The sequence below is a fragment of the Sylvia atricapilla genome, chromosome 8 (genome assembly GCF_009819655.1).
Source record: "Sylvia atricapilla isolate bSylAtr1 chromosome 8, bSylAtr1.pri, whole genome shotgun sequence".
Classification (NCBI taxonomy): domain Eukaryota; kingdom Metazoa; phylum Chordata; class Aves; order Passeriformes; family Sylviidae; genus Sylvia; species Sylvia atricapilla.
In genome coordinates this window covers 6,305,534-6,329,079 of record NC_089147.1, presented here as the reverse complement: position 1 = coordinate 6,329,079, position 23,546 = coordinate 6,305,534, and positions in this window count along the sequence as shown.

The window sequence follows — 23,546 nt, the reverse complement described above, 5'->3', positions numbered from 1 at the left end:
ACATGGAGTGAGCAGCTTCCAGATGCTACAGTTGCAACTAGCCTACCTATCCCTACCCCAAAACTGCTTCCCTTTTAATTATACCGATAGGTATATTGGGAAAAAAGAAGTTTGTACTCTTATAAAAAAAATTAACAAAGGAAAACATAAACCAGGCTTTTCCACTGTGTATTATCCTTCCTTTTGATGCAGTTACCCAATCAAACATCATTATTCATCGTGCAGCTAAAGGATGCTAGCCATCAAAATACCTTGGGAATGCAACAAGGAGAGTAGGGTTGTAAACCCCAGGGCTTAATCCCAATCAGATTCCAAGTTCAATGATTATATTTGCCCCCTAGACTGATAACCAATTCTTTGCTTTAGTTTTAAACATTTACACAGTATTGCCAAGTGCTGACATCTTCAGAAATAACAGTTGCATATCAACAGTGGACGTTGACATGCCATATTGTTAATTATATTTGCAAAGCACGTTGGGATTCTTTGGGATGGATAGAAGAGTCACTGGAAAGGGTAAAGTAATTGGTGTGTATATTTGGGGGAATGAAAGGGTCCTGAATACACACTGTTAAATGAGTGCTGTTTAATTTCTTTTAATATCTTAAACGGTCTTTGATTAGAAATAAACATGTCAGGAAGAATTATTTGTTTAAATAAAGAAAGGAATTAATGGTTGTAAATCAACACACATTTTGGGAAATGTTTCTTGTTTATTCTACATAAGACAAGTCATCATAATTTAGCACCTTTAACCATGGGTTTATTGTGCCTCATCATTTTTCAAGAGTAATTTTCCAAAAGCTTTAGGGTTGGAATGTTAGAAATTTGAATGTGATGCTTACAACAAATGGAATCCTATTCTTTTCTCATTAAGCATTGTCTTGTCTACTTGCAGTTTACACAGAGCTGGATTCCAAGAGAAAGATATCATTTAAGCAATGGAGACATCGTCTATACCATCTCTTATCTTTTAACAGCATATCATTTATGTTGTAAGAACCCAGGATATTTTCTTCATCCTTTTTTTCCTTCAAAACTGCCTAGTACTGCTGTGCTTCTTTTTTTTTTTTTTTTTTTTTTTTTTTTTTTCCTGGGAAAATACATGCTTTGATAAGGGCTCTCTTAAATCAGTGCTGAGCATTTTAAGTTCTAAATTTAGAGTTCTTAATTAGTGTTCCTTCCCTAAATTTTTCATATATTTAATTTCATCTATTTCAAAGCATCAGAAAGCCCCAGCACATATTTTCTATATATTGAACTGTGTGTAAACAGCAGAAGTCTATCTGATATGGATTTCTGAGTGGTTTGCATAGTTTTATTATGGGTAGCCACTAGTAAAACTGATTCCTCTAGCTTGTGTTTTGGTGTAGGAATGCAAACCAGGCTGGTTTGTATCAGGCCCCTAATGAAACTGAAAAATACTAAATCAGGCTGGCCTGATTGTTTAGTATCCCAAATTGAATCCAATGAAGTCAAGAGTCCCAAAGAGTAGATTCCTCTTTCGAGGTCCAGGTACCACTTGGCAGATAGAATAGTGTTTTTTAAGAGTGCTTTGAATTTCTTCATTAAGTGACCTGCTGCCTTTTGCAGATGGTTGGATCAGCAGTGAGATCTGTGTGTGGTTGGCACACAGGTGTGTAATTTCTGCATTTGTGAGTTAACCATCAGCAAGGAATAGATTTTAGCAGCAATAGGAAAGGAAGGAGTTGAGTGCAAGGTTAACCTTGCTGTTCACACTTCTACACAGCCAGTGTCAAATTCTGTTTTGTATTGGAAAGCTCAATTGCCTCCCCTATGGTGCTTTCATGCATTTAAATTGCCAACTTCTTAATAGTAAAGAGTTCTTAAAATATTTAGTGTTTATGGGAGTGCAGAGTAATACAGTGGGTTTTGGAAGTGACTGAAACATGCAGTACATCAGTCATGAAGTGGAGAGGGACAGTGAACTCCTATAATACTTGTTTACATTGTGTTGGGTAGTGACAGGTTTATGTATATCATGTATCATTCTGACTATCTTCAAAACATAAATGGGTTTTTAACAAGAATTTTTTTTAAATTGCCTTTAAATTCTTTATATTTTTCTAGTTGGACACTCTTATTAGGGAAACACCTCAAAATCACAAATTGTGTGAAGTTTTCCCATTTCTTGTATAGCAACGAGGTAAGTACCAAAGAAGCACTATGCAGCAGTCTTCACAAGTATTCTCTTCAAATTTATAAGAAATATAAACAAAAAGGGATGATAGAGGGAAAACCAGTTACTTGTGCAAAAGTCCATGCATTGGAATGAAAGAAACTATCCACAGCAGTCACTTTTGGAAGCTATCTGTACTATATTTTATCTTCCTGAAAGTTAGGGATATACTTGAGATTGAAATTTGAAAAAAATATATTAAGATAGAGGTGGTTTAAGGAGCAATGATATATTTATTAGTCGCCTTTTGTGAATAATCCACTCCCCTTTCCCATATACTTGGTTTCCACTGATTCACATAGAAAATGTTCAGAGATGGTTGTTAAACTCAATCTGCCCCATACATTATTTCTGCAGGACTCTGCAATTTGGTGTACTAATCTCGATAATATGTATGTATATATGTATTTTTTTAAACTTCCCAGAGTCATGTTTCTAAGCATTTGAAGCATAGATCCTGTAGGATTACCTAAATCTGACATTTATCTGGGTAAAAGCTAACATATAAAGTGTCATAGCTAATCACATGTTTTTTATACTTTCCCTTGGAAAAGAAAGAGTTCTGGAAGTGACACACTAACAAATAATACATAATCTGTACACGTGAAGTAATCTTTACTGCTTTGTTACTTCTTAAAAATGCAGCATGCACCACTCACAAATGCAGCTTGTTATCTTCATAGTTGAGAATCGTGATATTTATTGTAAGTAGCACAATAAATAAATCATCACTGAAAATTTGGATTGGGAGAAATTTGCTGATTGGGATTCCAAGGCATGCTGTTATTTTTTCAGACATGTAACTTTAAAGTACAAATCAGTGGCAAAACTCTGTTCTTAGTTATACCCATATGAAAAGAAAATATGTAATCATGAGATAACGCTAGAGATCAAAACACCAGAAGTCTTATTTTGCACACTTTCATAAAATCTGAGGTCTGCAAGGAACTTTTTAAGTTCATCTAGTCTATCTTACAGGACCCAAAGAAAGCTTAACTATGTCATCTTTATCTTACCCTACCTTGCAGTTCTTAATAGTCAAAAGCTTTCCCTAAATACTTAACAGATGTCATTTGGACTGATGGTTGAACCTATTCTCCCTTCTAAGCAAACCTGACCCATAAACCATTCTCTAACTTTCCTGTTCACAAGACAAAATACAAACACAAATGTATCAAGAAATATGTTTGCTTCTTGAACTTACTGTAAGATGTCATGAAATACCCTGTGCAAAGTTTGACTGAAAAAATTAAAACCATAAACAGAGATGATAAAAAACAAGGTCTATTACTTCCCCTATTTGTGTGCTATGAAACTATAGAATAATGGAGCATTGTGTCAGACACAATCCAGTATGTATTCTAGTCAGATATTGTTCAAGTGTGGCAAGACAATCTAGCTTCCTAAAAGAGTGTTAAAATTAACCCTACCTTGCTTGTGCCCAAAGAAGCCCAACTACATGTGCTATTAGTGTATAGCTATCATAAAAATAAATTAGCTCGTCTGCATTTTCAGGTTAATCTTCAATTTCATAATTGAATCAGTAATTACTGTAAGTTAATATAATTAGGTGCTAACACTTAATTGAGAATTATTTATTCAGGAATCTTCACTATTGTAACATTTTTTTATAGCTCTAAATTGTTCTGAGTAATGAACTGCATCAAATAAGCTTAAGCAGGAACTGAATGGACATTACCTGGAATCTTGCATTCAGCTTTTCTGAACTACTTTTTATCGCTATGTTTTTTTGTGGAAACAGAAGTAGAAACAGTGGTTTTGGCAGTCCTTCTAATTCTACCCATGGCTGAAGTGCCACCTGAGCATTTTCAAAGGATTGACCCAAATTATATTGGAGAGAGCCCTGCTGTGTCCAGTAGTTGCTGATGAATGTCCCAAGAGGACACTTTAAGTCTCTCAGTATATGACTTGCAAACCCTCATCAGTATCTGGTGACTGTGTGTGTGCCTCTACCTTTAGCCTCATATCCAAACATGGATTCAATAACGTGTTTGTTTCACAAAAAATGAGTCTTTGCATCATAGTATGTAGATGCCATGGCTAATAAACCTGAATCCACAGTGATGTAGTTTAAAGATCATCTCAAAGATCAGTGGCATTTTCGCTGAGAGTTTTTCTTTTATTTGGATTAAATTAATCCCTGCCAGTTAAACTCCGTGGCTTCATCTTTGTTGTCTGTCCTTGAGTCAAGGTTCACTTTTTCTCTACCATATGGTTTGAACAAATTGCATTTCTTCTATTACTTGAATTTGCTTGAGTTTGTCCTATCCTTCTCTTTGACTGCTGCACCTGGTGGCTCATTCCAGTGTTGGGCAAAACATAAATCAATGTGTATCACTTGTGAGGTCTGTCAGGGGAGTTTGGGCTTGAGTGTGAGCATGAGTCTGGAGCTAACATGATAATAGATGAAGAGAATATGTCTAACTCTGGTCTATAATATTCAATATGCAAAATTAAAGCAAAATGGAATAATCGACTGTTTACCTGAGTCCTACTATAAACTGCATATCAGGAAATATGCAATTCAGAAGCAACTTATATGTTACATCCAAATCTTGCTTTGCTGATTCAGTGTATTCCAAACTAAGATGTGTCTTGGTGAGCAGATCACAGTGGTTTCTTTTGCTGGTTCAGCAGAGAAAAACTGCATTTTTCAAAAGGGTGTGAGATTGTTAAGCTGACTCCCAGGGAAGTCAGTGTTGTTTGTACTCTTAGATGTCTGTTTCCCACCTTATAAAGTAACAATGAAGGGCACTAGGTTCAACAGAACTTCAGAATTACTTTGATAAATTTGTCAGAGGAAAGAAATATTAAAATATGTGTACTGTCTGTTTGCCTTTTTTCTTGAAATATAAATTAATTATGACTATATAAAAACCTTTTACCATAGCTAATTAATCAGAATCTCCTAATAAACTATGTGTCGACAGCACTGTATGTCTAATTAACTTTTTCACTTCAGACTTGTGCAGTTGAATAATGAAGAAAACATTACCTGATGAATTCTTTTATTTTATGATGATATCTCTAGAGACAGAAAAGACAGAGCAGCTTAAATGCCATCTTAAATTACATCTTGGCCTTGGCAAGCTTTCAGCTGGTTTTGATTTGCATGGAAACCATTTTTGTAAGACTCATATTCTCTGAAAAACAGAAATTAAAGCTATAACTAGAATAAATTATCTATAGCTATTTAGGACTCTATTAAATCTAGATGCTAGGCACTCTTTTCACATGCAGAATGCAATGGAACAGCTTTTAATACCCTGTCAACCTGTTCTGTGAAAAGTCGATTGGGCAGGGAAGGTTTGATTTGGCTGGTTTTATTAAAATATCTTTCTTCTCCTTACACCATCATGAACCACTCAGCCTAATTTAAACCAGGCAAATTCACCAATCTGTCTTGCATGTCTTCAGAAACAGCTTTTATTTTTTAAAGTGATGATATCTACCATAACTGTTGGCGTGCAAGCTCAAGACACAGTTATTCATACACTGCTGATAGGGAATTGTTCTTTCTATGATACACCAATATAGGGAGCACATTGATGGATTAACTGAATCCGTGCCTCAGTCTTTTGATTGCATCATCCTCTCTGCAGCCAGTTGACTTATCCCCGGGACACAGGGGAAGGGTCAAATCAAATCCCCTTAGACTCTTGTTAGTCAACCTTTTAAGTTTGCTATGCTTTCATAATTTAGAATATGTCCACCTGCAGTACCGCTGAGGAATGTAAGTCTCGTCACACCACACAGGATCTCATATGAAAGCCTCTTAGTACAGTAAAATTATGACCCAATGAAGTCTTAATAATTATTTACATCAGAGTTTAATTTGATCTGTCTGTCAGTGCTTATTTACTGTGGTGCAGACCAGCTAAACCAAGGAAACTTCTTTGGCTCTGTGGTCATGAGAAAAAGTTATAAATATCTTAAAAGCAAATGCTCATAATATTTGCACAAAGTACTTCAAAAACTTAAAAAGAGAGTTGTTTTTTTTTTTTTTCATCTGCTGTGCTTCCTGGAAATATTGATCTAGATCATGTTGTCAAATGTGCTTTAAAAGTAGGAATGTCTTGTCTAAGCACTGGATTTCCATCTGCCAAGTCTTTTCTCTGTGGATCCTTACAAAGTTATCAGGAAAAGTTGCAATAATAAAAAATGTTTTTTTCTTGTGGTGCATAGAGGAAAAATAACCCTGAGACAAGACTAATCCTAGCTCTGAAATACTGACACTCAAGGATATGTAGAGATGTGAAAAACTATTACATCTTAGTAGAGATAATCATATATCTTTTATACATCCTAATATAAGCAATCTGAACATGCGTACCTTAAGTTCAGATTTAGAGCATGTTAGAGAGTCATCCAGTCTGACCTCCATGGTTAATGAATTCCATGAGGAGCGAGCAAACACTAAAAATGCCCTGTAGCTCAATGTCTTCAGCCAAAAAGAACTAATCCAATTGACTGAGACCAAAGAAAACGACTGGGGATGTATGGTTCCAGAATGTCTCTGAGGTATTCAAACCCAAGTCAATTTAAGGACTTGTAAGTTAATAACTAGGACTTTACACATAATCCTGTACTTTACAGGTAGCCAGAGAAGGTTTTTTACAACCAGGGTAATGTGATTTTCATGCATGGTGTCAGTCAAAATTTCAGCAGCTGAGTTCCAGACTAACTGAAGTTTCTTCATCAGTGCAACAGTGAGGCCGACAAAATGCCGACCTGGAATTGCATTATTGAGTTCTAGAGTGGGCACAGCCATGCAAACCTGCATCAGCAAGGGCAGGTACTAAGGGGGCTTCTATATGCTTTATACCAGAAGGAAATAAGGCTGCCGCTAACTAACTCAATATGAATACCAGAATATACAACAGCCTCAATTATTGCCTGCTATTATGTCATTAAGTTTCACCAATCAAATATGTTAAACCAGTGCCTTTTGAACCTTGAATCTATAAAAGTTGGGAGTCTATATTAGAACTAGTCACATTTTTAGTACATATGTGTCCGCTGTAGCAGACATGTATTGAGAGAGAGGGTGGGAAATGGTTTTCTGACAGAAAAAATGTCAGTGATAAAGGGTTGCTTTTTCCTTTTCATGTTCAAAAAAGTTAAACTGTTATTTCCAGACACTTGATTCCTGCTTTAGAATTGACTGAGTGAAGGATATCGTTTTCATCTTCAGTGGCTGTTGTTGTAATGATGAGCTGTTTGTACCTTAACAGATGATAAATAGATACATAGACATTTAAGCATAGAGCCACCTGAGTTCATCTTTAAACTTGCCTCGGCAGATGAAACTTGCTTTTCAATAGCTCTCCTCAGATATATTGCTGAAAGTTAAGATACGAGAATCAATCATTAGGGATGAAAGCGCTGGGTATTTATCGGAGAAAGGGTTATTAAAAGAAGATCAGCAATGGTTTTACCAAGAATAAATCCTGTCAGACAGAATATGACCGAGTTCTTTGAAGGAATGACAAAAGAAATAAATGATGGGAACGTGGTGGACATAATTTATGTAGACTTCAGTCAGGGGTGTAGCCAGCAATTTGAAGTTTGTACACATCTTGGCTGATCCCTTGCCCCCTGCCTGCAGTATCCCCATAATCTCGCACAGCAGACAGGCCATTGCGTATGATCACTAATGCAGCAGGCACACAGAGATGTAGATTTGTATCAAAGCTGTGCTTTCAGAGCCCAGGAAAAAAAAAAAAAAAAAAAAAAAAAAAAAAAGCTGGCCCCAGGAAAAAAACAGATTGTATTTTGCACATGCTGCTTAAAATGACAGTTTTAGAAAACGTCTTTAGTAAGACAAAATCAGAAACACAGGTATCAACATTATAAAGGCAGTATGGCCTAGGTCAATTAGAAATATATGTTTGTTGGACACGTAGTAATATTTATTCTGATGTTTTTCCTCTTTTTTCCAGACTGAAAATAAAATATTGATTTGGAGAATTTATCATTTATTTTCTGCATTTTTATGAGTTTAGTAACTCTCCCCCTAGTTCCTGCTTCCAACAGCAGGTCCATAACACAGTTCCCTGTTTCCAAAGGTCTCCTCCACTATGATTACAGCATCTTATGTAAAATGCAGATGTTTCAAATCCAATGAGTCAGAAAATACTCTGACATTTTTGTTCTTCCTTCCCTGAAAAACTGAGTGAAAATGATACAGAATTCCAGCCATCATCCCTGTGCTATATTCTAAAGAAATTTCCATATCACATCCATATGTAGGAATCTATATGGTGGTTACTTTCTTGTAGCCTTTTCTGAATGCATTGAGAAGAGTCTACTCTTCTTCCACTTATCTCATATAATCTGATGTATTACTGGATGTTATTACCTTCAATACTGATGTGCTCCTAACTCATATTATTTCTATACTCCTGCATGTAATTAACTAGACATCATTCTTCCATATTTACCTACATCTTAAAATTACACTTTGTCTTACATTTTCTCGCAATTCCTCTGGCTAACTTAGTCTTTTAATTACTATTTCTTCATAATAATAATGTTTCAGCTAAGCTTGAAATAAACCTATGGCTTTGAAGAGCTACACGTGTACAATTTGAATTAGGTTTCAGATCTGAACTTTATAGGCGAACTACACTGAGATACTGAGTCCTGAAAATTTGCATCTGTGTTTCAATTTATAGTTCATCTTCATTTCTGAATAATGTATATATTAGGCACTTAGTGTTTCTTGACAGAATTATCTGGAACTGAAGCAAAGGAGGATGTATTTGTTTGAAGCTGGATATGGATCCTGAAAATGTAAACCACGTACTGCTTCCTAATCTTGTGCTACTAAGATGCTGCCACATGGAACAACATTGAATGTCATACAGACTACACTGGGTGGTTTTGGTAACACACATTTTTCAGAAAGTCCAGTAATTCTGCCCTCAGGTGCCCAAACCTGCATATTTTTGACCACAAATGACCTGTATTCTTGGGCTTTTTGAACCTAATTCGAGCCTAACAGGACAAGTACTTTACTTGCAAGGTGTTTTTTCAGCCTCTAACACTCATTTTTCTTTTGGCTTTTGTCTAGATCTTCAATTCCTGCAAAAAAAAAATTGTTTTCACTCCTCAATATTTTGATATAGGAAAGATTGGAACGACAGAAGGAAAGTCTGCCATAAAAATCATTGCTTTTGCTTTTTGTAGCATCATATCTGTTTGTTTCCTCACATTGCTACTAATGCTCACCACTAGACAGCCAGGGAGATTTGTTCAAGTAAGCATGTAATCACATCCTCTAAGAAGTGGTGAACCAGATTACCACAAGGCGTGCAAATGTTTGACAGATTATTACTAGCTGTGTGCTTGCTCACAGGAGTCAGGCCAAGCTCTTCTCCTTCCCTGTGCTGAGTGCTTTAAATACTGGCTGAATTTGGGTCTGACTGTACAGGCTCCCCACAATGGCAGTGCAGGGATATGTGCTGAGCTCTCCACCTGAATTCAGACATCGAATTTGCCCTGAGTGTTTGCCTTGAATGGCAGCAGCTGGGATTTTGTTGTGTGTTCATCCTTCTATCCTTCAGGGTGTCATTGTCAAAGCAGAGCATACTTCTCAACCTCAAACAGTGTGAGTCTTGTGGAAAAAAAAAAAAAATCAAGCAGCGAGATATGTGAAATTCTCGTTGAATTAATGGGCTCCTTTGATTTTTTGCCCAAGAGAATACAAAAATCAAAAAAATTTTAAGCCAAAAAAATCTGGCGTCTCCTGGGTAAAATGTGAGAGTTGAGAAGTATGACATAAGCATTAGTAGCCTTTGTGCCTCTTGATAGCTCTGCTGAATCTCCCAAGACTCTAAAAGTTGATTTGTCAGCTTAACATTAGCTTCAGCCTTAGCTGCAGCAGTGGCTGTTGTTTCACCTTTATCAGCAGAAATGGTACAGCTACTGGAGGGACTGATGTGGTAAATCTTTTTGTGACACCATTTTGTTTTTGCCACTATCTCTAATTGGTTTGCTCGTGCACTCTGCATCCCTAGCTAGATAGGCTGAAAGCTTCATCACACTTTAATTAGAAAAGAGCTATTTTAAAGTTACAGAGTTGACTAAATTTATTCATCAAGTCTCTAAGGGTCATGTTTTTAAACTGGACCACTAAAAATGCCATTGGTGATATTTTACAGAGGCTGAATCCACAATACTGCATTATAAACATCATAATTTGACACATTCACAAAAATCAATGTAGGTCTGCAGCTACAAGCAAAACACAGTGGCTTTTGTGTATAAAAAATTAACTGACAGTTTCTGTCTATTTGGCCAAGTCTGGATGCCCAACATTGAGTGGTTGGATATAAAGTCACTTTGACATGACTCCCTCTTTCTTCTTTTTTCTCCTATTTCCTAGTCACATTTACTGAAATCAATATATTGGTTTGCAAAATAAGGTAGATAAACATACTACAAGTACCTGTGGCCTCATGAGGATCCAGCAGATTTCTAGGATAGCCTTAGAATGGTGGATGGAAAGTTCAAAGGTGATGGCAGTGAACTTTCTGAATGTCCACCTCCTCATCTCTGAGCCAGGGTGTGGGAGGGAGAGAGAGACAAAGATCAGAGCCATCACCTGAGGTGAACCACACACTCTGTGCAGGGAAATCTTGCATTGTCCTGCAGTGACTTGTGGCACTACACAACAGTCACCTGCAAATCCCTCCCTAGCCTCACTGTAGTCTGAAACATTTCTTACTACAGCAGAATCTAGTTGTTCATTGTTCTGAAGATATCATACCTTCAGACAGTCTCCAGGATAGCCTTTATATGAGAAGGGATTTGCAATTTTAGTCAAGCATATTGGGATTTTTAGTTTTCGTGGTCCTGATGTAGGGCATTCTGATGCAGTCTGTTCCTTCTGTGTTTAGCTTAATATTTTCTGGATTTTTTTTTCCCACTAGCTAAATTTTTTAAAATTCTTTAAATGTAAATAAAATCCATTTCTGTTATACAATCTAGTACTATTGTAGTTCAGGAGGCATCTCTGGCTTGGTATTCCAGGTAAGTGGTAGGTCACAAATAGCCACACCACATCACAAATGAAAAACACACTTTGCTTATGCAGATATGCTGAATGTTTTCTTCCCAGTGCATTTTTCTTTTAGCAAGTACTATAATAAAGCCAAATTGTGCAGCCTATAGTCCAGTTTTGAAGATAAAGCCAGTCAGCCCAGGGCTGGTGTAAGGTGGTTGTAGTAGGAAGCCACTGCTGACATCCTGGAAACTGAGACTTCTGTGATCCACCTGCAACAAGAGGAGGCAGCTCTTTATTAGTCCTTTTGTGTTTGTGTAGAACTGCTACGTTAAATTGCCCTTTGAATTCTAAAGCCTTCAATTTGTTTGTTACTCTGGCACAAAGAAATTTCTTAAGCAACAGTTAACATAATCTCTTTTCCTTATTATGGTTTTAGATGTTATCTCAGTATCTTTCTTCATGTACACGGATAGAGAGAGTGGAGCAAGAAATCTATCCTCACCTGATAATCATCAGAGAGGGATTCACCTTGATTAAATGCAGTTATGCTACATCATATTTCCCATCTCTCACAGTAAGGCTTTGTGTTAACAGAATATGGGGTGTCATGATATATTCAAGCAATTTAGATGGCACTTACTGCTTTTTGTTTCTTTGTTTGTTTAGTTGTTGTGAGGTTGTGTGTGCTTTTTCTCTAAACCCCCTAATTTCTGCCTGTATTTTTTCCTCCATTATTTTCCTGTCCCTAATTGTCCCAAATATGAAACTCAGGAGAAAGTATTTTGCAAACTACAGCAGAGGGTGCATTTTTTCTCTCTCCTGTTACACTAAAATATTTGTTTTATGCACAGAAAAAGATCCACAGTTTATAGTAAGGTAGTAATTTGATACACTTGGCATTCTGCATTTCCAACAGTGGTTCTGATGGTATGCGCTGAAATATATTCTGAAACACTGAAATTTTGTGACAAAATTACATCTTTTAATCTCATTTCCATTTCAAATGTGTAATGCAGTGGATATGTGCTGTTGCATCTGGTTTCCTTTCTTTCATACTGTTCTATTTATTTATGTGGGCAGCAAAATTAAAATTGGATGGTCATCGCAGGGTCATTGGAAGCACTGCCATGCTGGCATGGCTTTGCACCCCCTTGCCATCCAGCCACCTGTAAACCAGTTTGATTTCTGGATCTCAGTGTGTGTGGGCGGAGGAGCTGGCTGAAAACAGAAATATCTACTATGCTTAAGTTTTGATGTATCTTGGTTCATTGGATCACACTGATTTTTCAGTTTAATATAAAAAAATATAAAAATATTAAACGTTTCATTTTTGTTTGTTACACCAAACAGATGTTTTCTGTGGTGTAGTTTGAACTGTTTTTCTACACAATTCACTGCAGTGACTCATGGGAAGTCTAATTCAGATGTTTTCAATTAATCAGTTTCAGTTTCATTTTAAAACAAAAGCAACCCCCAAGCCTCCTCCCATTATTTCAAAGGGAGTTTCTGCCTGGCAGATATATTCAGATTTTAAAAGAAGATCATAATGTTTTGATTCTTATGACAAAAGTATTATTTTTCCTGCAAACAGCATTTTGTATAAATTCTCACCCAGCTGTAGTGAGATGCTTTCATGATTACAGCCTTGCAGAGAGAGTGAAACATGAATGGCAGTTGTTTATCCCAGAATCTTTTCCAGTGTCCCCTACATCTATATCCTGCTGTGTATTGAGGTTCTCATTTTCTTCTAAGTTTAGGGCTCTTCTTTGTGTCCTTTTACGTTCAGGAAGTTTTCTGCAATGAGAAGGCTGGGCTGCCAGGAAAGTTAGACTGGAGAGTATTAATAGGTCATGCAGACAGCTCCATTAATATGGTTATTTCATATCCATATCCATTCACATTTCACAAAGGTGAGGAAAATGGTTTGGATTTGGAAACCATTTGGAAGAGGCAAACGAGTCTGTGACAGGAGACCTCTGTCTGCCAAAAAGCCAGCTGTGGTGAAGGCTTGGACAATGCTCAAAGGAAAATCAAAACCAAAACAGGATTATACAGACCTTCCTAGCCTCTGAAATGGGTTTGATCTATACATCACACAATGCAGATTTCTCTGTTTCTTCTGTGAAGATCTCTATGTGACAACTTCCTTAGTGATTCTGGAACCTAAGAAGTGTTGGATCATGGCAATGTACAACTTAATACTCAATTATTTGCAAAAAAAAATCTGAATTGATCAATAAACAGAAGCTCTCTATTTATTCTCTGTATGTAGAACTTCTCTTTCACTCACTTATAGCAGGTAATTAAAGTGTCTTTAAATGGTTAAAAGAAAGCTGTGTTCAGTTTTCTGGGATCTAGGGCTGACTAGATTGGCTTGAAGATCTCATTGTTCACACTTTTGTGGACAGTAAGGACAGATTACAAATTAGCTTACTTTATTTTACCGGCCTCTTAGAACCAAGGTATTGATGTAGAGGAACAAGCACCCAAATTTGCACTTAGAGCTAATGACAAAGTATATCTTTCAGTAATCTGTCCTGTGCATTTTGTGTTGGATGTCTTGGGTTTTACCTCCAGCATGCTCCAATGTCTTCAAAATAAATGCCAAACTAATCAAAGGTAGTAAAGCAGTTTAGAAACCTAAACATCTCAGAAAATCTAGGCCTTGGAGTCTTAGATGAGAATGCTCTATAAATGTAGCTGCCAAATATTATCCTAAGAGTAAAGTTTGCATTCTGAGTTGCGTGTGCTTCCAGGAATTAGTGTCACCACAGCCACTACAGCAAGAGCACCTGGCCTGGGTCTGTTCCCCTTTCCAGCACAACAATGGTTCAGGGTTCCTGAACTTCCATCAGTTGAGCCATCACAGGTGTATGGCAACACACAGGCCACTGCTGAGGTGCTCTTCTCAAGGTACATTTACAGGTGTTCAATATTACCGACAGAATAAAATATACCGAAGGATAAAAACAAATTTTGAATATTTTATTATGGTTTGTGGTTTTTTGGTCATGCGCACTTGGTGCAATATTAAACTTGCATGTGTGCATGTGTGTATATGTGTATGCATCCATGCATAGATGCATATTTATCTTGTATTAAATACTGGAGACATGCCTGACATGGAAATTGTGGCAATGTGTATTAAACAAACACTGAAATTTCTGAAGACTAAATTGAATAGATTATAACAAAACCTTTGAAAAAGAGCAGTGTCTCCATCTTGCATTTCTTTCGTACCCCTTTGCTGTCCTGGGATATACTCATAGAGTGGGATTTGAAGCCTCTACCCCTGCATTTCTAAACAATATTTTCTGGTTTCCTTTTCAACTCGGCTTCCTTACACACCCAGCAGAAACAGTATATATGAAACAAATTAAGAATAAGGGTGGAAAAAAGCTACCTTAAAAAAAAAAAATTCTTGCTGATGAAATTTAGTGTTTTGTATCAGTCAGACCAAGAGCCTTTTGAATATCAATAACACATCTTGAACTGGTTCTAATTTCCACTGAAATTATCTATAGATCTGTAGAATGAATCTGAATTCACTTTGACTGAATGTGGCCAAGTGTTGTTGCTGTGGTTTCCTGTGTTGGAACATTCCCTCCTTGCTCTCCTCCCTGCCTGGCAGAGCAGCACCTTCTATTCCAATGGCAGCGACACGATCAGAAAGCAATCCATATTGTGGGTGACATGTGAAACACAGCCCTACACAATATATTTGGATAGCCATTGATTCCTGAGGTTTAGAGATAATTCTTCACTAAAATTCACTCACTGGAAAAGAATTTCTTCTTCCATATGACAGAAAAAAAAGACGAGTATTTTTTTAGCAGGAAAAGAATTTTTATTAGGAACTGATTTTTGTATTTTGTAAATACAACTGCATCTGCTTAAGAAAGAAATATTAGCAATTTTTATCCATAATCAAAATGCTAAAAAAATATTTTTTCTCATCCTGTCTTTTAGCTTTCTTTGAAGTCACAATATTAAACCTCCTTAAAAATATTTATGTGTATTTAGTTAACAAAAGCTCCTGTAAGTTGAATCCATGCTGGCAAAAGGTTCAGGTAAGCTCTCTATATAAGCTTACAGACAATTGTGTAAATCTTCAGCCATTAAAGAGAAAGGAGAAAAAAGCCATCCTCATTACACTGCTGTCATTTACTCTTCATCTCCTGTCCTCTTTAGCAGCATTAAGATGGGATGTAAATTTGCCAGTTAATGCTGTTAGAAAATGGATGGTTCAAGAAGGGCAGGAATTAGAGATCAGTATTAGGTGCAGATAAGCTCCTTTTCCTCCGCAGTGGCGGCTGTTTAACATTCATGGGAAAATCATCATCAAACAGCGTTATCACAGCTCTGTTGATGGCTGAGGAACTTCATCACTATGATAATTTTTTTTTTTTTTTTATAGCTGTGAGCCAAAAAGCTCCCTTTTATTTCTGCTGTCTATAACTGCGATAGAAGCTTGTTTGTATGGGTAGGGTATTGCAAACTCTTAGCTCTTCAGCCAGGTTTGATTTCTTTCCACCACTGCTCCCCCACTCAACCCCTTGTGTACGTTGCACTAAATAGTAATGCTGATAGGAAAAAAAAAAAAAAAAAAAAGAGTGTTCAAACAATCCTTCACAGAATAACTGATATTTTTACCACCAGTAATTCAAAGTTCGACAAGTGATGCCATTCTGTAATGAAACTGTCATCCATTTTGTGGTGAGTTAAGGGTGGAGACCATAAAGCAAACATCCAGGGGTGAAGTGGATATCTGATGCCATGTGAACTTGACCACGAGGTGCATCAAGGATCACAACAAGGCTAAGAGCTACTTTGTTTTGCTTTTTTCATCATCAGGTGAAAAGGTTCGTAGCCGGTTACATCTTTTTATCCCCTTCCAACCTGAGAAAGGGACTTACCTGTATTTTCTTGAATTGCTTTTAACTTAAAGTTACAAGAGTCCATCTGTAGGTATTTTGTCACAACATGCAATGTCCAGTTTTGAACTCATCCAATTTGTGTAAGGACTCACATCTAGATGGCATTTCTACGCCATACTCAGGCCATCTTGGAAGGTATCTGAGATGTAGATCATGGTTCTTTGCCTCATACTCATGAGGAGGGAAGATACACTGTTCCAGACTGTATGCATTCTCCAGGGGAGATAAGGTGCTATTCAAGGAATTTTTTTAATTTATTAAGGTTCTCAGCTAATGCTTCTTTGAAGCTTTGACCTCATTTTTTGTAGTTTATCTGCTTCAAATGACATTTCTCATTTTGAATATAGCTGGAAAACATTGTGCTAAACAGCAATTCTGTAGCCTCCACAGCCCCACCTGATAATTTTGATATTTCCACTTTGAATTAAGTCTTGATTTGATTACTTAGGTAATTTGCTTTTGGCACAAGCTCATCCCTTGTCTTTTCCTGAGCAGGGGGTTCCAATCATGCCATGTTGTGCTGAATTATGTTTGGAGTTTAGAGATAAGGACTTTAGTCTACTCGAGACTCTGCTTAGGCCACCAAACTCATTTCCCATAGGAAGAAGGTTTGAATCCAGTCAGGAACCTAAAGGTGAAAGGCCAGTGCTTTATAATTTAAATATTACTGTATTAACATAAGTTTAAAGTAGATATTTTGTGGTTGGGGGTATAGTAGAGTTATTTTGAGTGAAATTTGTAGGAACTGTTGCCTAAAGAAGGGGCCCAAGAGACTCCAAAGGCTGCTGACTTCCAAAAGTCCAGTTGCCTCCAGGGTGACCCTTTGCTTCTGGAAAAGGCTACCAGGCTCCTCCTCAGCTTGACTGGCATCACTGGGAATGGTGACAGGAGAGACTGCCTGGGCTGCTGCCCTGCTCTCCCCAGGGTTGTCACCAAGCTGCTGCCAGAGACCAGGGAGACCAAAGAAAACCTTCCTTTGCTGAGCTTCAAGTCAAGGGAGCTCTGAGCCATGGCCAGAATGGGGTGATGTGATGCTCCCAACCATCATTATACACTTGCATGAAATCATTGTCATCAGTGGGTCAGTCATTCTGCGTGTCAAAGCGAGCATGTACTCAAGTAAAAAGGCATTCCAGTCCAGATTCCTGCTGGGTGAGAAGCTGCCAGCTCCTGTGGGAATGCAGCTAAAGACATCTGGACTCTTGCTGTGTGACAACCTCAAAGACTGAAGATGGGTTAATTTTTCTTCAGACAGAAAGTTTGTTTCTTCTTCTGAGTTTCTGCAAGAAATAGTCACAGTATAACCAAGATGTTTTTCAGGAACCATCAAAGGCTTTTGAAAAAGTGGAGGACTTGTGATGTTTGGGTTTGAGGCGGTTGGTTTGTTTCAATAGGGTATTAATAATTATTATGGAAAAATTGTAAGTACCAAGTAGGGTCTGTTTCTGAGCTGTTCTGCCATCATCACGTTTCTCCTCCTTGTTCCTGCTTTTCTAGGCTGGTAAGCCCATCTAGTTTCATCGGCAAGTACTGCAGAAGAAATTATTTTTAAAATTTTTGTTCTACTGAACTAGATGAGGTTTTGTATTGCAGTAGCTGTAGAATTTCCTCTCTGTGTTCAAAAGGAGGAAGCTTGTGTTTCCATAACATTGGCCTTAAGATACTGTAGGACAGTTACAAAGACATTTGAATGTTTTCTTGCCTTTTCCAAACTGCATGAGGCCTCTGAAATGTGCAAGCATATTGGGCTGTTTCAGTGTTGCTCCAGGTTGGCTTCATGACCCATTTAAATAGCCTGGGCTATATTCACTTTTTTCCTACGGCATCATAGTTTCTTGTATGGTTCATTTTAAAATAACTTGACAAAAAAAAAAAAATGCCTTGGGTTCACAAGAACAAAAGACAATGATTGTAATTTGCCTCTGCCCTTTAGCAAAGCAATCAGCAATTTTCTAGTATTTTACAGTCATCCATCTAGCTATCTGTTCATCTTGTAATAACCTTACTTTTTCTTGGAAATATTCAAATTTATTAACCTTTTAGTAACTGGCAACCTCTAAAATGCTGTATTGTATTAAGGAAGAGGAAACTCATCTGTGCAAACCTTTGTGTGCTAATTTATTGGCTTACTCCCCTTTTTTAGAGGCAAAAGTTGTCCTGATATTGCCATTGGCAGCTGCTGCCTGTACTGCCTTGCATTCCACCTGGGCAGGGTGGCAGGGAATCATATTATTCTCATTAAGAAGGATATTTCACAGCAGTTGGTGTTGGCTCACTGGAGCCCACTGGAATGTTGATAAAACGGAGACCCTTTGGTTGAGGCAAAGGCTGAGTGCTACTCACGTACAGATTTTGTCTTGATTATTTAAGGATTCTTTCTCAAGCAATAATAGAGAGCATATTTATCTGTAATCATATAAATGGACTCTGTGTCGTTTGTAAGAGAGGCATTTTTAAAAAATTGCAATTCATCATTCCATGTTTTCTGAAGTATCATGAAAAGATATCTGATCAGGCTCTGCGTGACCTAACTCAGATCCTGACACCAGAGCACCTACATCACCACAGTGCTCAGGATTGCAAAGTTGGGTAGAGATAACCAACAGTCCCAGCCTCGATGGCCGTGGAAATCTGCCACTTCTGATGTCAAAAAGAAAGTGCTTTGAGTCTCAGCTGTTTGTTCCCACATACTGCAAACACACTGACTGCTCTTGGCTGAGCCTTGAAAATTTGCAGTTCAGGTTCAAAAGTGGGCCCAGACTGCATCAGAAAGATTGATTTGAATAAGGCTGAGAGCCTAGTTATAGAAATTACAAAACTGGGCACAGATCAGATGGCTGTAGAGGACAGAACCCTAAGACCTTAGGGTTCGATGGTTCATGAGAATATGAACCACTCGTGGATGGAAACTTTAGGGACTGTTCTGAGTAAGAATATTCTGAGAGTACTGACCACAAATGGCAGTGGCAAACTCATTTGCATTCAAGGCAGGGGAACCTAATCAAATTATGTTCAATTTTGATCTCAAATCTTCCATTGATATTTTTGTTATACTCTGCCCAGGGAATCTGCTCAGACACTTTTCTGGGCAGCAGTTTCTGGGATTTCAGCTCACCTGAGCTGACATTTAGGGATATTTAGGACCCAATGCTGATATTTAGGGATTCTGCAGTGTCCAGAACTATGAGCCTCTTCTTGCCCCAGTCCTTTTCCAGGCATAGACTCACCTTCTTCCAGACATCATTCTTTATCAGGGGAGTTTACATTTACTAATCTCTGTGGCTAGAATTCGTGCTGCACACCTGTGGACTTGTGTGTGTTTGTTCATGCCTCACTTATGCACGAGAGCTGGAAAGAAGCAAACAAGTAATTGCACAGCACTGCTGAGCTTTGTGCTCTGATCCCTCTGGCTACCTCAGCCACTGTATTCTGCAGGGACAGGGACCATGTGTCATCTCCTCTCAGGGACTTCTGGATATACCAGGACAAGCAGAAACTAAGCAAGTTTTGGACATTTATCTGTAACCTTTAATAATTTGCTATGCATATCCACTCATTCCTTTGTTATATTATCAATATTCTGCAGTGCCACTGGTTTTAATAAGAAGCCTTTTCACTGGTTTTCTTTGTTCTAGTCATCTAATCTCCTAATGGAAGTTTCTAATTAAATTCCTACAGCCATTTTCAAACTGTGTTTTGAATAACAAAGTCTTGCAAAGTGTATCCCCTGGCTTGGATGCTGTACCTTCCAAATAGCTGTGGAGAAGTGATGCAGGTCACTGTGGAGAAATGTTGCTGAGAACCTCTCTCAGCTGAATAAGAGGGTTTAAGTTATACTTTTCCTATACAGTAAGTAATGCAGAAGGTCTAAGAAAAGTCTTCCAGAGTCTCACTCACAGTTTTAATGAATTTTGAACTGATGAGGAAGAAACACCAGGTATTCATGAAGCAACCAGCATTTTCCTGGTGGACCTGGTGCTTCACAGAAGCTGAGAAATCAGGATAACCAGAGAAAATTATTACCTCTCTTTGTAAAATCCTCTCATTTGGGTTTGAACTTTATGCACTGGGTGCAGCCAAGGGTTGAATTACTGTCATTCATATCTCATCAGCATTCTTCACCTACTTCTGCAGCAGAAAGGAGAAAAGTGGAAAGAAAAAGAAATGTCAGAATCAGCTCATAAATATGGTGATTATGATAAATATGAAAGACTATGTTTGTCTAATTGATCCTTCTTTTATTAATCCCAGGAAATATTGCTACTGGCATGTGCTGCCATTTCCAGCTGGGTCAGCAGAAGTACTCAGAGAAATGTTTCTGGCAAAAGGTGTTTCTTGGTGCCCTTTCTGCACGTGGTTCTGCACACAGAGATTTCTGCACACAGAGCTGCCCACCCTCTGCTGTGCAGCTCAAAGTTCCTTGACTGCACACTCGATGTGAAAGCCTCAGCCAAAGCTGCCACTTTCTCCCCTTTCTCTAAAGCACTGTTGCATTCCTGCTTCTCCTGCACACCTGCAGAGGATATTGTTTTGGCCAGAATAAGATGAGCCCAGGTGGAAATATAATGCGCATGGCATCTAGGTTCAACAGCTGTTGCACAAAGGACTTATGAGTTTTAATCAGTTTTATACAAGTTTTTATGCACTCTGGTTTTCTACTTTTTTATTTTAATCCTGTTTAATATGTGGACAAAGAGCAGCAATAGTTCAGATTTGTTATCAGGGGGCTGCTCACAGAGGGTCTGTGTTTCAAAAGTGTTTATTTCCTTTTGCAAAAGCATAGATGCATAAATAAAAAGGTCTGTACATTTTACAGATGTATAAATTCAGCTTTACTATGATAATAATAGAAAATAATAATACTCAAGTTTTATTATATGGTTATAATAATACCCAAGTTGTCTGTGGTCAGTCTTACCTGACAGCCATAAAGCATGGATTCCATGTACAGTTGACTTTAGGGACTGGACAGGTTTGATTCAAAGCATTTCTGCTTTTCCCCTGTCTATGGGATGTCTCCCTTACAGACTGTTTCAGATTTGCTACTCTTGGTGCTTTATTGTGAGCATAGAACAATTTTTAGGTTGAAATTAGATCTCACATAAAATGAAGAAAGGCCTTTGAAATTCCCTATATGAACAGTGCTCAGTACTCAGAAATGTCAACATTTCTGCTTCCTCAACATTCTCTGCAGACTTCTGTCCAGATGGCACCCTAGCACCTGTGCTTTTAATTTCTTTGTTTAATAATGTTTTTGAACATTTACCAGGGAGTTTTGTGATCTGCTGGAAAATAACTTATAGGAAAACTATTCAGAAAGGTTTATTAATCTGATGGTCTTTTGAATTTAGTTCCATTGACAGTACTCTTAATCACCTGAAAAAAGCCTGTTTATTCTACACATTTTTTCTGAGCTTGGAAATTTTGTTCCCATTCTAGGAGAAAACTTTGAAATTGCAATGTTCTTTTAAAAGTGAAAACAGCCAGAAAAGCTGCCAGTTTTCCAGTATGTTTGTGAATAAATTCCCTTACCTTTTTCCCCAAATAAAAGACTGGTTATCTCCGTGGAGGAGACTCTCCAGTAGAGAAACCCGAATGCCTTATCAGAGATGTAGATTTCAGGACAGACAGTACATTGCCTGTAAACTTGCAGCTCAGATGACAGATGGAAACCTGATAAAGTGAGTGTGCTGATCACTGCACAGAGATTAGACTCTCTAATTTGCATCTCGTCTTCCAATAATGTTTGCTCTGTTTTTGACTTCCAATGTACCTGAGCTTTAAACACAGGCATTTGAGCTTATTTAAACTTTATTTTTTCAAGCAAAGGACATTTCTGTTTAGATGAATTTTAGTTCTGCATCCAACAAAATACAAAACAGTCCGAGGAATGTGTGTCAGCATCTCTCTGCTCTCTCAGAATTCACCCCGGGGGCTTTGTCTGGCCCTGCACCCTGGCAGCCACGCTTCTGACTTTTTTGTGCTTAGCAAAGTGTCCCAAGTATCTCTTTGAGAATTCCACTCTAAAGGGTATGTCTGAGAAATATCTCCTCTTCCCCAAAGTGCTGGGGCATTTTTTAGCTGGATCAGCCTGTTCCCCTTGAGAGAGAGACAGGAGGGAGCTTAGGGTCCTTCTTGAGGGCCAAACCCCCCAGGCACTGTGGAGGTGGGTTGACATTCACTAGCCTGCACAAATATTTGCTTGCATCTTTGCCACTTTCAGATTCTGTCTCTCTTGTTTACTCTCCTCTGTCCCTGCCTATCATGTGTCTTTCCTGGCTGTTGCCATTTGCATGTAATAATCTTTCTGTTCTGTGCCCTAAACTAAAGCTTGTTTGTGGGTCATTATCTGAAAGGCTCTTTATTAATAGGCAAAAATAACAGTTCTAGTGCCTAATGCACATAACTCTAGTGTCAGCACTGTGCCTATGAGGTGCCCAAATGCTCTTCCTGCTGGGAATTGCAAGGCCAGTGTGCTGCTGAGCTCAGGCTGAAAACTTCATTTCATCCACACAGTATGTAAAGATTCTTAGGAGCAGAAGAGAGGAGGTTGAAGGAAGGACAGCAATGAAAAGCTGGACCTCTTTACTTCTCATCATTTTCACTGGAGTACTGTGAAATTCCACAGGGTAGGAGATGTCATTTAGCCTGGGTAAATGGTACTGGGTGTTTCTGGCACTGTACATGTCAACAGAATATGGCTTGAAATGTTTAAAAATTGCTCTGGGGTGGTAGAAGTGGGATGTGCTCTTTAAACAGGCATCTCCAAATTTGAGTAAGATCATGTCAAGCAGTTTGAATAGAAGTTTTCTATTCATCTTGAACAGAAAAGATTTCATTTCAAGCATTTCTCTTTTCTTGTGAAGTTGCAGACATTCACCATCCATGGAACAGAGAAATTGTCCCTCTAAGGACATCAGAGAAAACTGGTTTCAGGTAACTGATAACAAAATCACAGGATCATCAGGGCAGGAAGAGACTTCCAAGATCATTGAGTCCAGCTGTAAACCCAGAACCATGATAATCACCCCTAAACCATGTCCCCCAAAATCCTCAAATCTTGCTTTGGATTTTAGCATCCGTTTCTAACCATGCCTTTTGAACAGGGTGGGAGAATGCTCATGAACAGTAGCTCAAGGAGGAAGCAGTTTTACCTTACCCTGGGTTCTGGATAGCCCAGTGTCTACTGAGCCATTGAGTACTTTCCCTTGCACTGTGGGGAAAAAAGTTTTGATGCTCATGCATCTCTCCAGCACTAAACACAGCTCAAACATAAAGCCTTTTTTTCTTTTTAAGTAGCGATTAATGAGAATCGTGATCTAAAAATTAAAATGGTAATGAGCTTTTAGCATAATGAAAAGAGCTTGTACAGGCAAGA